Source organism: Crinia signifera, chromosome 2 (assembly GCF_055691185.1).
Source record: "Crinia signifera chromosome 2, ASM5569118v1, whole genome shotgun sequence".
Taxonomy (NCBI): Eukaryota; Metazoa; Chordata; class Amphibia; order Anura; family Myobatrachidae; genus Crinia; species Crinia signifera.
In genome coordinates this window covers 48,142,775-48,157,231 of record NC_139218.1, presented here as the reverse complement: position 1 = coordinate 48,157,231, position 14,457 = coordinate 48,142,775, and positions in this window count along the sequence as shown.

The window sequence follows — 14,457 nt, the reverse complement described above, 5'->3', positions numbered from 1 at the left end:
AGAAGTTAAATTCTGATGGGGTTTTAAAGACTGGAGAACATGTAACAATAAATCAGATGAAGCTAGTCACAAGCAAAAAATTAAATAAAATCACATCAGATAACTCATAAAGGAAATGCTGTCACTTTCTGTACGTACCACAGTTGAATTATTTATGCAAATTTCTCAAGTGGAGGTTTCTTTTTTGGAGCCATAGAGAATACAGGATTAGAATTGCTCCTACTGTATATACAGCACCAGTCAACTAGGAATGGAAGATGGCAAAACACTTTTTTTTTTTCAGATTAACAGAAGAACTGATGCAACCAGCACAATTTAGAGAATTGATATTGAATTGTATAGGTCATGTCTAACTGATTACAGAATGACATAGTTGGTCGATTTTGTTCTTTGCTTTCAAAATTTCTTGACTTTTTATATGCAGATATCTTAAATGTGAAAAAAATTCATCTTGCTTGCTTGAAAAGGTAGGGCTTCCACTGTCTTTTTGGACTCCGCGTCGGCCTGCCAGAGAGCCCTGAGTGCGGAAATGGACAAAATATGTGATGCTACCATGCATAAATCAGCTGAAGTCTTTACAAGATAGGCCGCAGCTCTCCTAATGCCAGAACCACCAACTCACCCGTTGCCAGGTATTTCCTTGGAGATCTGCGCTGCCCAGGTCTCCATTGCCTTATTTACCCAACAGCCCACTTGTGCAAGACGATGTAATATCACCAGCTTCCTGTCAGAAGTGTCCTTAAGGAAAGAGACACTCAGTATACGGAGCAGTGTCTTCTTTGAGAGAAGAGAGACTAATGGTGTGTACACACGGTCAGATGTGCCTTAAGATACTATCCACGATCCGACCAGATCGTGGATAGTATCTGAAGGCACATCCAATTTGCATACACGTCTGACTATATAGTGCAGATCTGCACTATATAGTCAAGGCAGACAAGACTTTCTGCCTTGTGATACGTGAATGCGCATCGGAATCGGATCGGGATCGCAAGGGTTAAAACCCTGGCGATCTGCATCCGATTCCGATCCGATGTTGACTATATCGTCAAGAAGGCAAAAAGTACCGTGTGTACACACCATAACTGATCCACCGAGGGCAGAGGGTATGAAGTCAAGAATCTGCTTGATACCTAAAAACATTTATCTGGATGAAGCCAATCATTTAATGGGTGAAATCTCCAGTTTTTTTAAAGAAGCAATCACTGCAAAACCTGTTTGAATTTAAAGTATCAATGATTGCTGCCTTAAAAAAACAGGAGATTTCTTACCAAATCTCTCATCCTATTAAATTTCACCCTTTAAATTGAGGTCCAATTCCTCCGACACAGGGAAAGCGGCTGCTTCTCTGCTTCTTTCCCAAAACTTCTGCAGATGGCAATAAGGCCTCATCCTCTACTTTTAAGGTTGATTTAACCATAGCAATTAGGTCCTCCAACCCCTGAGAAATTGGTTCTGGAACTGGTTGTTCCTCTCATAATCCAATTGGGTCGGCAAACTTACCTTCTAAAGGTGGCATGTCATCATCTGACCCATCTGTGTACTCTGTCTGGAAAGTCTTCTACAGCTAGGCAAAGCCAGAGGGGCCATAGGCTCAGGGTCCCCTGGAGCTAGGGATCTGGTAAGAGATTCCACGGCTGATGTTAAATCGGCCAGTTGGGACTTGGCGGCCTCCCTATCTTTCTGTGAGGCTGACAATTCAGAGTAAAAATGAGAAATAACCTCTGTAAGTTGTTAGGCCCATGCAGGGATGACCTGCTGGGGTGGTAGTACAGAAGGTTCTGTAAAATTATCACAGATATGTGTGCCATCTGATTGAGGAGTAAATTTGGTGTTACATCTTTTACATGTCACCATGGAGGTTATTCTGATCTAAGCGGTAACGGCCGCTTGCGGCCGTTCCGCCGATGTTTTCGCTCTGCGCATGTGCAGAGGGCACTCTGCGCATGTGCAGGCGAAATCGCCGCACAAGTTTTTTTACCGCCGCAAAGGGGGTGGATAGGGGCGTGAGGGGCTACTAAGCCTCATTTCCCTATGCATACGCCCCGCGTTTCATGGGCGTTCCCATGCAAACGCGGGGCGTACGCATGGTAATGAGGCTGTGACGCATGTGTTGGGGGCGGGCATCTGACATCGCCGGATGTCAGCTGCCCGCCCCCATACATGCTTTCACACGGACAAGTGTCCGTGAGGTCTATGGTTGCGGGAGCTGGTGGAGCGTGCGGCCCTGCCTTCGATGGTCGGCGACCATCGAATGCAGGGGGCTGCTCCAAGATGGTGGAGGCGTATCCCCCGCCATTTTCATGCGGACCGCTACATGTCCGCGTACGGACGGCCGTGGCGATCCGTATGGAAGGCGGGGATTCGCCTGCACGGTCGGAGCCGCATATGCGGCTCCGGCCGCACCGATCTGAATAAGGGCCCTTGTGAGGTGCTTTTGAGCTACCTCCTGCCATAGTATTCCCCATACAGTACACACTATGCACACAATAGAGGAGCAATAGGTTACAGAAGAAGTTAAAGGACTGGACAGAAGAGCTAGAAAAGAGAGGCTGCTACACGTCAGTACTGCGCTATGGCATATAATACAGGAGAGCTATGACTTACAAATTACTACACAACCTCTCTCGCCTGAAGATGCTTCCAAGTCCCCACTGTGTAACTCACAGATCCTTGGGCCCTCTTGTGAAGCCAGTGGCTAAGCGGACCTGTCTGAGGCCAGCAACAGCAGCAGATACAGGTCCTGTCCCTGCACAGGCTCCAGTGCACGAGGTGCTCAGATGGCCGCCGACTGTGTAGAAATTCTGGGGTAGCTGGAAGACTGCAAGGTGCTAAGCACTGGCTCCACCTAGGAAAGGCGTACATTTTTAAATGGTGGTACAGCATCCGGTGACTCAGATGGTGGTCTTAGGAGCCGGGGATCCTGGCACAAACTACAAGCAGTGGCAGTGTTATTGAGGATGGACGTGTTTATGTATTGTGATTGGCTGATGTTAGCTTAAATATAGAGAGAGGGCAATCAGGAGCATTCTCATCGAAGATCATAGTTGTTGTTCGAAAATGCGTTTGGAGCTCTTGCTGCCCATCAAGTGGATCTGTGGATGGACTTTGGACCTGTTACCCTGTTTGCCTAAGTGTGGAGGTTGATCCCAGGTATTTACCTCCTACCCCATGTGCGTATGAGAACTCAGTTAATTCTCAGTTCTCCACCATCTGGGTAATTGGCCATTGCCTACTTCATTTTCATGTTTGTGTATTTCTTATGTTTAAATAAACCGGTATTACTCTATGTACCATTTCTTTGTTCATTTTTTTCGGTATTTATGAATTATACCTGGAGTGGAACAGCCCTATTGTTGCTGGTTAAAGGGATTCAATAGCTCACATTGCTTGTCCATTTGTGCGGAGAAGAGGATACGTTTTCTTTTTAAAAGGAGCATGTGTTATTGTATTATCATACTTACAGAGAAGAGGGTTGTTTCTTTATTAATAAGGACATCATTTTCCATTGCAGGTGCCATTGGAGGGAACATCTGTACTCTTTTTGTGTGGGTTTTTATATATTTATATACCAGAAGGTAAATATACAGGTAGGAAAGTCTCAACTTAAAAATAGTTATTAAATATAGTAAGATTTGACTAATGTACCATGGAACATGAGTAACATGCTTACAGGTGCATGCTTATTTCCATGTGGGTTGTAAATTGAAGTGAAGCCCTTTATCTGCCCTAAAATACATTGATCTAGTGCATTTTAACACTTTCCGCACACAGAAAAATTTAAAAACAGTGGTTCCCAAACATCTAACAGTTCAGCTTTTCACCACCTGTCACATTTTAAAAATCCACAAGAAACCTGGAAAATATGATCGGTTAGGTATTTTTGAAGACAGACAGCATATTTATTAAGCTGGGAGCGATAAAGCAAAGGGTGATAACATCCAGTCAACTCCTGTCATTTTTCAACAGTTAGGAGCTGACTGGCTGGAGTTTTAACCAACCTCCACTTTATCACTTCTCCAGTTTTAATAGATCTGCCCCTGAGCTTGAGAATAACTCCTTTAAATAAATTAATTGTAGAATGTCCAATACATTTTTCTGCTTGACTTCAAGCAACACAATTGACTATTTAATACCTTGCATTGAGTCCATCATAGTTTGTATAATACACCGATTTAACCCCTACTTCTTTGATGACCACAAAGTCTTGGTTATTTATTACTGTTACACTACCAATAAAAAAATGACTTGAAAAAAATATTATGGGGGATATTCAATCACCGGCGAGCATCTCCCATCCCGCCGCAGCTCAACTATTCCTGGCCACTTCTCGCGGCCACACCCCCTTCTCACTCCCCGTCAGGCGGGACATTGAATCCTGCCTGCTTGTTCTCGGTCAAGCTGACAGAGAACGGGATTGGGTCACAGCTTTCGAGCCAGCTCGACTGCCGTGACCCGCACATTGAATACCCCCCATTGTCTGGTGGAAGTGAAACCAAGGATCACAAACGTGTTTATTGTAATATTTATTGTCATTTACAAAATAAGAAATGTAGACAGCTTTAGTGCACTCAGAGCCGCACTGAACGCGGGCTGACCGGCTTTCTCCGATGCAGCTAACGGCTTCTGTCGCGTTATGTGTCTCCATGGAGACGCATCGCCCAATCACGCTCTCAGCCTGTGTAGCGCTGGGACAGCGCGACAGAAGCTGTTAGCTGCATCAGAGAAATCTGGTCAGCCCGCTGTCAGTGTGGGCTGTCTGGCTCTGCTGCAGAGAGACCAGCGCTGGATCGGTAAGAATGTGGGTGTAAAAGTGAGGTGTGTGGATGTGTATGTAGTATAGTTTTACTTTTCTGTATGTGTGTTTTATTTTAACATTCTTTTTACAGGTGGACTACAAGTCCCAGTGGGCCCATTAAGACCCTGCATGCTGGGACTTGTGGTTCTCCAAGTCCCAGCATGCGGGGGAGGTCTGCTGGCACTTGTAGTTCTCCTGTATTAAGCAATGTTAGGAATGTGAATTTAACCATATCAGGCCGGCGTCCATTGGCCAGGGATGCCGGTGACAGCCCCGGGCTTCAGCCCTGGACAGGTGAAGCCTGGGGGGACCACACTCCTCCAGGTACCCCATCCTAGGCTGACCAGCCACGGTGCTCATGGTACGGCCGGGGGACCTTGTGTAAAAAGTGTCCCCCGGCTGTGGCATGACACTGCGGGCTGTTGGAGCCCGGTGCTGGTTTCAAAATACAGGGGACCCCCAGATTTTTTGTCCCCCGTATTTTTGGAACCAGGACTGGTCCAAGAATCCGGGGCTGGTTTCAGAAATACGGGGGACCCCTACGCTTTTTGTCCCCCCGTATTTTTGGAACCAAGTCCGGCTCAATGAGCCTGGGGCTGGTTATGTACAGGAGGGGGGACCTCACGCCAATTTTTGTTTTTAATCACAAAATCGCACATTTTAACAAAATCGCAACTTTTCATCCCAAAAATCGCCCTACATCGCAATCTCGCACTTTTCATGCCGGAATACACACCTCATTAAATATGCGAATTCGCGGCAAAAATGTGATTTTAAAAAACGGCGATAGAGGGCAATTTGAGGGGAAAAAAAATCTCGCCCAAAGTTCATACAGGCTGCACATATGTTTAAATAAATCTTATGTGCAGCCTTCAGCAGCAAATCTCAGGTGCTAAGTACCAGTGATGTATTGCATCTGATATGGTGCAGCGGGATGGGTCCAGCGTGGAGAATTTAAAGTTCTCTTCAAAAGACTGGGTGGCTGCTGATAAATCAGCAGCCACCCGAATAGAAGGCCGCTGATTGGGTGACAGATTTCTGAGCCAACCAGTCTTGCGAAAAGCATTTTTGAATTCTGACGGTCTCCGCCTGCAGCTCCCTGGGCTTACATGTAAAAAATGGCACATCATGTGCCAAATCTTAATGAGCTCTCCCAGGCAGCTAGGGGTGGGGGGAAGGAGCTCATGGGGAAATCAGGGCCAACTAGTTCTAAGGACAAGTCGGCCTAATGTTTGGAAGCCTTAAGTGATTTTTACTGGCACCTCTAAAGAGCACCAAAATTTTTGAAATCCGGTATGTATAACATGTTACTATAAGTTGATCACTATTAAATGTATGAACTATTTCTAAGCATTGTTTTTTAGAATTACCCTGAAATTAGAGCCCTCTACATACAGGGTTTGCAATTTTGGTTGGAATCATGAATAGGGTGGGGAGCAGCACCAGAAGTAAACAAATCTTACTGTAAATATAATCATTTCAATTCTCTCTAGCTCCAGAAACATTTGAAGTCAGTAGTTCCTTCACATAAAATCAGATTTTAAGTTTAGTGATAAATAAAAGTTCAATAAACACATGAATAGCATTGTGTAACAAACGGTGGTGGCTCCAAATGTTTTACAAGAGTGTGTAGCTTCAACGTAAGTCAAAGATGCATTTCTGATCGTCTTCTCTAATAAAACTTTTTTCTGCAAAAGTAAAGTACATAAAATTAGATACAGAAATAAAGGTGCAGATACGTGTAACAATGTAGTAAGACAGGAGTAAATAAACTCAGAGTAAGAAAACCGATGGTATGTGCCATGGGTTATACATTTATGTCAAGAATAGTACAGGCCAAGTTGTTTTTCTTGATTGGATTATTTCTTCGTAAACAAGGGACAACGGATGCTCCAAACCTAGGAGCCAGCTGGTAGGCTTGTTTTGATGTTCATAAGGGTTGGCGGTACTTATGAGTTATCCGGGCGCCCGATTTTTAAATCGGGTCGGATCGGGGCATCGCATGCGACCATCGGATGCGATGCGATGACCCGATTTTTCCATAGGAATCAATGTTAAAATGGACTGAGTCCATTTTAACATGGAATTCAATGGGAAAAACAAGGAATTTGGTACTTACCGATAATTCCCTTTCTCCGAGGCAGCAGGGGACACTGCAGTACTGACGTATGAGATAGAGTGGGTGCATAGGAGGAGTCGGCACTTAAGTGAAAATTTCGTCTGTGGCTGGCTCCTCCCCCCTCTATCTCCCTCCAGACACCAGTCTTAAAAAACGTGACCGAGAGATAAAGGAGACAGGCAAAGTAGAAACCACAGACTGTAACAAAGAACATTAGGTAAACCCTTCTACCACAGACATGCATTCATGAAACCAAACAATACAGATAAATAATACAATCTGTAAAAATACAGAACTAGCAGGACCCCCAAACAATCATGGCAGGAACGGTACTGCTAAAAAAGGAACCAAAGCGCTGGGCGGGCGTGCAGTGTCCCCTGCTGCCTCGGAGAAAGGGAATTATCGGTAAGTACCAAATTCCTTGTTTCTCCTACCGCAGCAGGGGACACTGCAGTACTGACGTATGAGATGATACCAAAGCCACTACACCCGGGAGGGCGAGCGCTGAGGATCTTGTAAGACAGCTCTGCCAAAAGAAGAATCTTCCCTGGCAAACCTATCAAACTTGTAGAACCTAGCAAAGGTGTTGGAGCCTACCCACGTGGCGGCTCTACAAACCTGAGTCAGTGACACTCCCCTGGCAGCCGCCCAGGAAGTACTGACCGATCTGGTAGAATGGGCAGAAACATTTTGAGGAACCTGAATGCAGGCTTTTGCATACGCCTCCTTGATAGTCAGGCACAACCACCTGGCCAGAGTCTGCTTCGACGCTGGCCAACCCTTCTTTTCTGCCCCAAACAAAACAAATAAAGATTCCGTCTTCCGAAAAGAAGCAGTCCTATCCACATAGATGCGTAATGCTCTTACAACATCCAAACTTTCAGAAGACCCAGACAAGGCCGGAACCACTATCGGCTGGTTCACGTGAAAGGAAGAGACTACCTTGGGAAGGAATTTAGGATTAGTCCTTAGCTCTGCACGGTCTCTGTGAAAAATCAAAAACGGAGGACGACAAAGCAGAGCCCCCAGCTCTGAAACTCTCCTGGCTGACGCCAATGCCAAGAGCATCAGAGTCTTCCATGTCAACCATTTCAAGTCCACTGAATCCAGTGGTTCAAAAGACTCAGATTTGAGAAACTCCAACAGGAGCCCCAAATCCCAAGGCTCAGTCGGAGGGACATACGGAGACTGCAACCGTAAAGCTCCCTTCAAAAAAGTCTGCACCTCCGGAATGAGTGCCAATTTTTTGTTGAAAAATACCGACAAAGCGGAAATTTGGACCTTAATCGAACCTAACCGAAGGCCCTTATCCAGCCCCGCTTGAAGAAATTCCAAAAGGCGAGCTAGCTGAAAGACCGCTCTCTCCACCTTCTTCCTCTGACACCATGCCACATAAGACTTCCAAATACGGTGATAATGCTTGGAAGTTACCTCCTTCCTAGCCCTAAGCATGGTGGGAATTACTGTCACCGCCTTTTTAACAGGTCGGCTTCAACAGCCACGCCGTCAAACGAAGCTGCGTCAAGCCTGGGTAAGCGAACGGTCCTTGCTGCAACAGATCCTCCCTGAGAGGAAGACGCCACGGACGATCGGCCTGAAGAAGCTTCAAGTCCGAGTACCAAGCCCTTCTCGGCCAATCTGGGGCTATTAGAATCGCTGAAGCTGACCCTCTTTTTATCCGTTTGAGTACCTGTGCTAACAAAGGAAACGGAGGGAAGATGTAGATGAGGTCGAAATTCCAATGAATCGAGAAAGCATCCACCGCCCAGGCTCCCGGATCTCTCGATCTGGCACAGTAAAGAGGAAGTTGGTGATTCAGTCTGGACGCCATCATGTCGATCTGAGGCGTCCCCCACCGCCGCGTGAGGAGTTGGAAAACCTCCGGATTTAGGGTCCATTCTCCTGGATGGAAATCCTGGCGACTTAGGTAATCCGCCTGCCAGTTCTCCACTCCCGGCAGGAAGACTGCTGTGAGATTGGATGCATAAGCTTCTGCCCATTGCAAAATTGGACGAACCTCCTTCATTGCTGCCCTGCTCTTCGTCCCGCCCTGCCGGTTTATATAAGCAACCGCGGTCGCATTGTCGGACTGGATCATTATTGGCAGACCCTTGAGCAGGTCCTGTGCCTGAAGGAGTGCCAACCTGATGGCCCTGAGCTCCAGAATGTTGATCGATAACTTGGCCTCCTGGACAGACCAACGGCCCTGAAAAGTATAACCTTGGGTCACAGCTCCCCAACCTCTCAGGCTGGCATCCGTTGTCAGAATAGTCCAAATGCATGGTCTGAAACTTCGGCCCTTCAACAGATGAGAAGTTGACAGCCACCAGTTCAGAGACAGACGCGCTTCCCTCGAAAGAAAAATTCTTTTGTGGATCTCCAAGTGGGATCCCGACCACTGGGACAGAAGGTTTTCTTGAAAAGTTCTTGTGTGAAAACGTCCATATGGTAGAGCCTCGAAAGAGGCTACCATCATTCCCAGTAAACGTGTGCAAGTGTGCGCTGACACCCTTCGTAAAGCCAAAACGTGTCTTACCATCTTTTGAATTGCACGCACCTTGTCCAACGGAAGTGAAACCGTCTCGTTTTCTGTATCCAAAATGAGACCCAGGAACTTTAATTTCCTTGACGGTGTTAGATGAGACTTTTTGAGATTTAGAATCCAACCATGGTCTACCAAGAATTTGCAAGCTACCATGGCGTGCTCTACCAGCTTCTCCCGACTTGGCGCTTTGATTAGCAAATCGTCCAAATATGGAATAATTGTTATTCCCTGGAGCCTGAGTGCTGCAATCATACCCGCCATGATCTTTGTAAAGACTCTGGGAGCCGAAGACAGGCCAAAAGGAAGAGCCTGAAACTGGTAATGGCAATCGTCTATTGCAAATCTCAGAAAACACTGATGGGGTTCCCAAATTGGTACGTGCAGGTACGCATCCTTGATGTCCAATGACATCAAGAATTCTCCCTTTTCTAGAGACGCCACCACGGACCGAATGGACTCCATTTTGAACCGCTGATAACAAATATGGAGGTTTAAATCCTTTAAATTTAGGATAGGCCGCACCGAGCCGTCCGGCTTGGGCACCACGAAGACGCTGGAATAGAACCCTCCGCCCTGCTGTGAAGCCGGGACTGGGACCACTACTCTTGCGTCTAACAGACCCTGAATGGAACCACGCAGAGCCTGACATTCCTCCTCTTTCCTTGGCAGACCTATCCGAAAAAATCTTGAGGGAGGGGTCGACGCGAATTGCAGTTTGTATCGCTGGGAGACGCTGTCCAGCACCCATGCATCCCTGCAGTGGGCCCTCCAAATTTCTGCAAACTGCAACAGTCGCGCGCCCACAATGGAATCCCCCACGTGGGCTGCGAGACCGTCATGCCACTGGTTTGTCAGTGGCCTTGGGATCTGGCCTGCGGGCAGTGGCGGCCGCAGTTGGGGCCACTCTGGCACCTCTTCCTCTACGGCCTCGGAAAGAGGAGAAGCCTCCTCTTGTCTTACCTCTAAAACCTGATGAGCCACGAAAGGCCCGAAAGGAAGGCGCCACAAATTGGCGCTTAGGAGGCGGAGCTGAAGAGGGTAAAAACGCAGACTTGCCCCCCGTAGCCTGGGCAATAAGCTTGTCCAGCTCCGCACCAAACAGCATATCACCTGAAAAAGGCAGAGCTTCAACCGCCTTCTTTATTTCAGCCTCAGCCTGCCACGGCCGCAGCCAAACTGCCCTTCTGGCCACAACAGCTGAAGCCGAAACCTTTGCTCCAAGGGACGCCACGTCTGCAGCCGCTTCCCCAATATAAGTGGACGCATCTCTGATAAATTCAGCCAAGGACAATAAATCCTCTTTAGGACTGTCCTGTTCCAAACCAGACACCAGCTGAGACGCCCAAACCTCCATGGCCCGAGCCACCCAGGCGGAGGCCAGCGCAGGTCTTAACAAAACCCCTGCTGTGGAGAAAATAGTCTTTAAAGAGGTATCCAACCTCCGATCTGGTGCCTCCTTCAAGCCGACCGCCCCCGGAACTGGAAGAGTCGACTTCTTTGAAAGCCTAGAAAGAGACACATCCGGCGTAGGCGGAGCCTCCCATTTTTCCCTGGATTCAGGGGAGAAGGGATAGAGAGATTTTAAGCGAGAAGAAATCTGAAATTTCTTATCCGGAGTTTTCCAGATATCTAACAGTGGATTATCCAGCTCAGCCGAGTCTGGAAAATACACTGGCGTCTTCTGTACACGGCCAAAGATAGAAACCTGAGGCGGAGCCCGCGTCTCTTCTAGATTTAAAGTAGACCTAACAGCCCTGATAAGGCCGTCCACTCCCTGAGCGTCCTCTTCATCCAAAAACTCCTGAGTAGACTCCAGAACCTGTGGCGTTACATACTCACCATCCTCTAAAACCTCTAACCCATCATCATCATCTGCATGATGAGGGATAGCCAAGGACACCCCTGCCTTCCTTTTGGCAGCTACCTGTGAAGGAGGGTTCCTCTGTGCAGTGCCAGCCAGCGACTGAGACAGAGAATCCACCGAAGAAATAAGTGTCCTGGCCCAACCAGGTTCTGCAGCAGCCATGCTAGAAAGCTGAGACTGCATGCGCTCCCTGTCCTTCCTAGAGGCCACCAATTCAGCAGTTAAATTAGCTAACACACTGTGAATAGGATCCACAGCAGTAGGAGTCTGAGGGACAGACGCAGAAGCCTTTGATAAATCATAACAGGGAGCACAGAGTGAAACACCCTTAGTGTGCTGAGTATATTGCCCCTTGCAGCTTTTACAAGCATACAGCTTAACAGCTGCCTTGGAAGAAGTACCCTTTCCAGCCATAACTGCACAGGTGCCCCAGTAAATCACAAGACACACAGGCTCACTTCAGACACACACACCCAAAACACCCCTTAGAGCTCAATCTCCTAATAAAGGAACAAGCCTAGAGTCTGGGTGTCAATAGGGAGAGAGGAGCCACAAACCCTCCCAATGCGTGTGTGTGTATAAAAAATCCTCCTTTACTCACAGTACCCTGTAGCAAACGGAAGACAGCGCTGAATGAAGCCTGCTCAGGAAAGCGAACCAGCCTGCAGACTCTGTGTAGCAGCAGTCACCTCTCCTTAATGGCGTCCGCGCGGAAGAAGGACCTCCCACAAGCCACCTCTTCCCGCGCCCGCCGGATACTGATGACATCATCGTCGCGCTGACGCCGCGACGATACTGCCCGGCCAGCGCGCTCTCTCTCTGGCCGCCCCCTGTATTCTTCTTGCTCTGGCTGAGGGGGAAACCGCCGTGGACCCGTAACGCTAGCCGCAAGCAGCTGCGGCGGGTCCCCGAAGCCGATGCTCCGGTGGCTGGGTACTGGAAGGTAGCTGCACGCAGTACCGACCAGACCCTCCAGAGCTCCAACGAAGCAGGCACCCTGCCGGGATGCCTGTGTCATTCTAAAAATGAATAGAAATTAAAATACACAAAAAAAAACCTAGTCTCCTGCGGAGACCTTGCCGAGGATACCGACTCCTCCGGCACTTTTTTAAGACTGGTGTCTGGAGGGAGATAGAGGGGGGAGGAGCCAGCCACAGACGAAATTTTCACTTAAGTGCCGACTCCTCCTATGCACCCACTATATCTCATACGTCAGTACTGCAGTGTCCCCTGCTGCGGTAGGAGAAAGGGGTCCTTTTCATACCCCTACTATCCAAGTGGGCATGGAGTTGGATATAAACCTGTGGCGAGCGTAGCGAGCCACCGAGCCCGAAGCGTGGCGAGCGTAGCGAGCCCCGCGAGGGGACACGGAATACCGTCCGCTCGCCACGCTTCGGGCTCGGTGGCTCGCTACGCTCGCCACAGGTTTATATCCAACTCCATGCCCACTTGGATAGTAGGGGTATGAAAATGAATTCCATGTTAAAATGGACTCAGTCCATTTTAACATTGATTCCTATGGAAAAATCAGGTCATCGCATCCGATGGTCGGATGCGATGCGATATCGCATTGCATCGGATTGTATGCCTTAACTTAAGGCATACACTAAAAAAATCGGGAGCCCGGATAACTCACAAGTACCGGGTTGGCATACTGGAGGAGATCAATTAGATACAAAATTGGACTGATTGTTACATCCAGATAACACTGCTTAAACAACTCTATAAATACAATGCTTATAATGGACAATGGGGAAAATTAAATTACTTCTCACCATGGCCGTCAATAGATGGCGCTCAACGGAGCAATTCAATTGTTGCTGAGTGCGCTGGCAAGCTTAAATGTGAAAAGTGACCCCTGCCAAAGTTGCACTTTTCAGGTTGTGCCCAGCACTGAGTGGGTTTAGCAGTTTTATGTGGCTAAACCCAGACTGTCTATCCAAAACAAAATAACAAAATAAAATGATTATCGCCCATTAAACCTAAAAGAAAAAGGAAAATGTTGTAGCAATTGGAGCAGCCTGGATCTTCTCTTGGTTTTACAGCCAGCAAACCTGGAGCACTGCCAACAAGGATAATATGCTGACATAGGATATCTGGTTTTCATTAGCAATTTGTAGAAAGCAGCCATGTTTACATCTGGCAGATAAGAACATGCTACATGGAGCATTGCCATTATAAACATTCAGTTTCCATCACATATCATAATTTAACAGCTCCTCACCAATTCACACTGTACTTGTGGAAACCTGTCCAAACATAGTCTTTTTTTTTTTTTAAATAAACGGTTTAGAGTAAGTACGCAATAAAGTATTTACTTACATAAGGACTAATCGTGTAACATCTTGCATACACCAAGTCCGACACTGAACTTATGGTGTGTACACACGGTCGATAGGCTTGCTGTTCGATCATATCGCATTGAGATCGAATCACACGGCAAGCCACCCGACATGCATGCGATTTGGACGATATAGTGCACATCTGCACTATATTGTCATTGCAGCCCCGTCTATCTGGGTTTCGATTTGTGCTGTCCCGGGAGCGCGCATCGGGATCGCAAGGTAAAAAACCCTGTGCAATCTGCATGCGATTTTTACAATATAGTCGAAAACTCATGCTGATTGTACCGTGTGTACACACCATTAGTGCCTCATGTAGATAAAACCAATGATCCCCTTTAGAACGGTAAACATATAAAGTGTCTATTTTGAATCTAGCAGTAGAGCAAACATTTAAATTGCACGCACACGATTCTCACAAAGGTTACATGGGAACTTTGCAATGCCCAAACGTTGCCTCAAGATCATTTTTACTCACACATCTCCATGGCAAGACCTTTATTTTTATACCTCAAACATATTTCTTCACTATAAAAGCAAAGGGGCAGATATATTAAGCCTTAACAAGAGATAAATGCAAGGTTGATAAAGAGATAAACGTCCAGCCAATCAGCTCCTCACTGACTTTTTTCAAACACAGCCTGTAACATGGCAGTTAGCAGGTGATTGGCTGGACATTTATCTCTCTTTATCACCCTTGAATTTATCTCTCGTTAAAGCTTAATATATCTGCCCCAAAGAACCGAGGCTAATGCGGCATACAAGAGGATAATACGGCATTTATGGTAA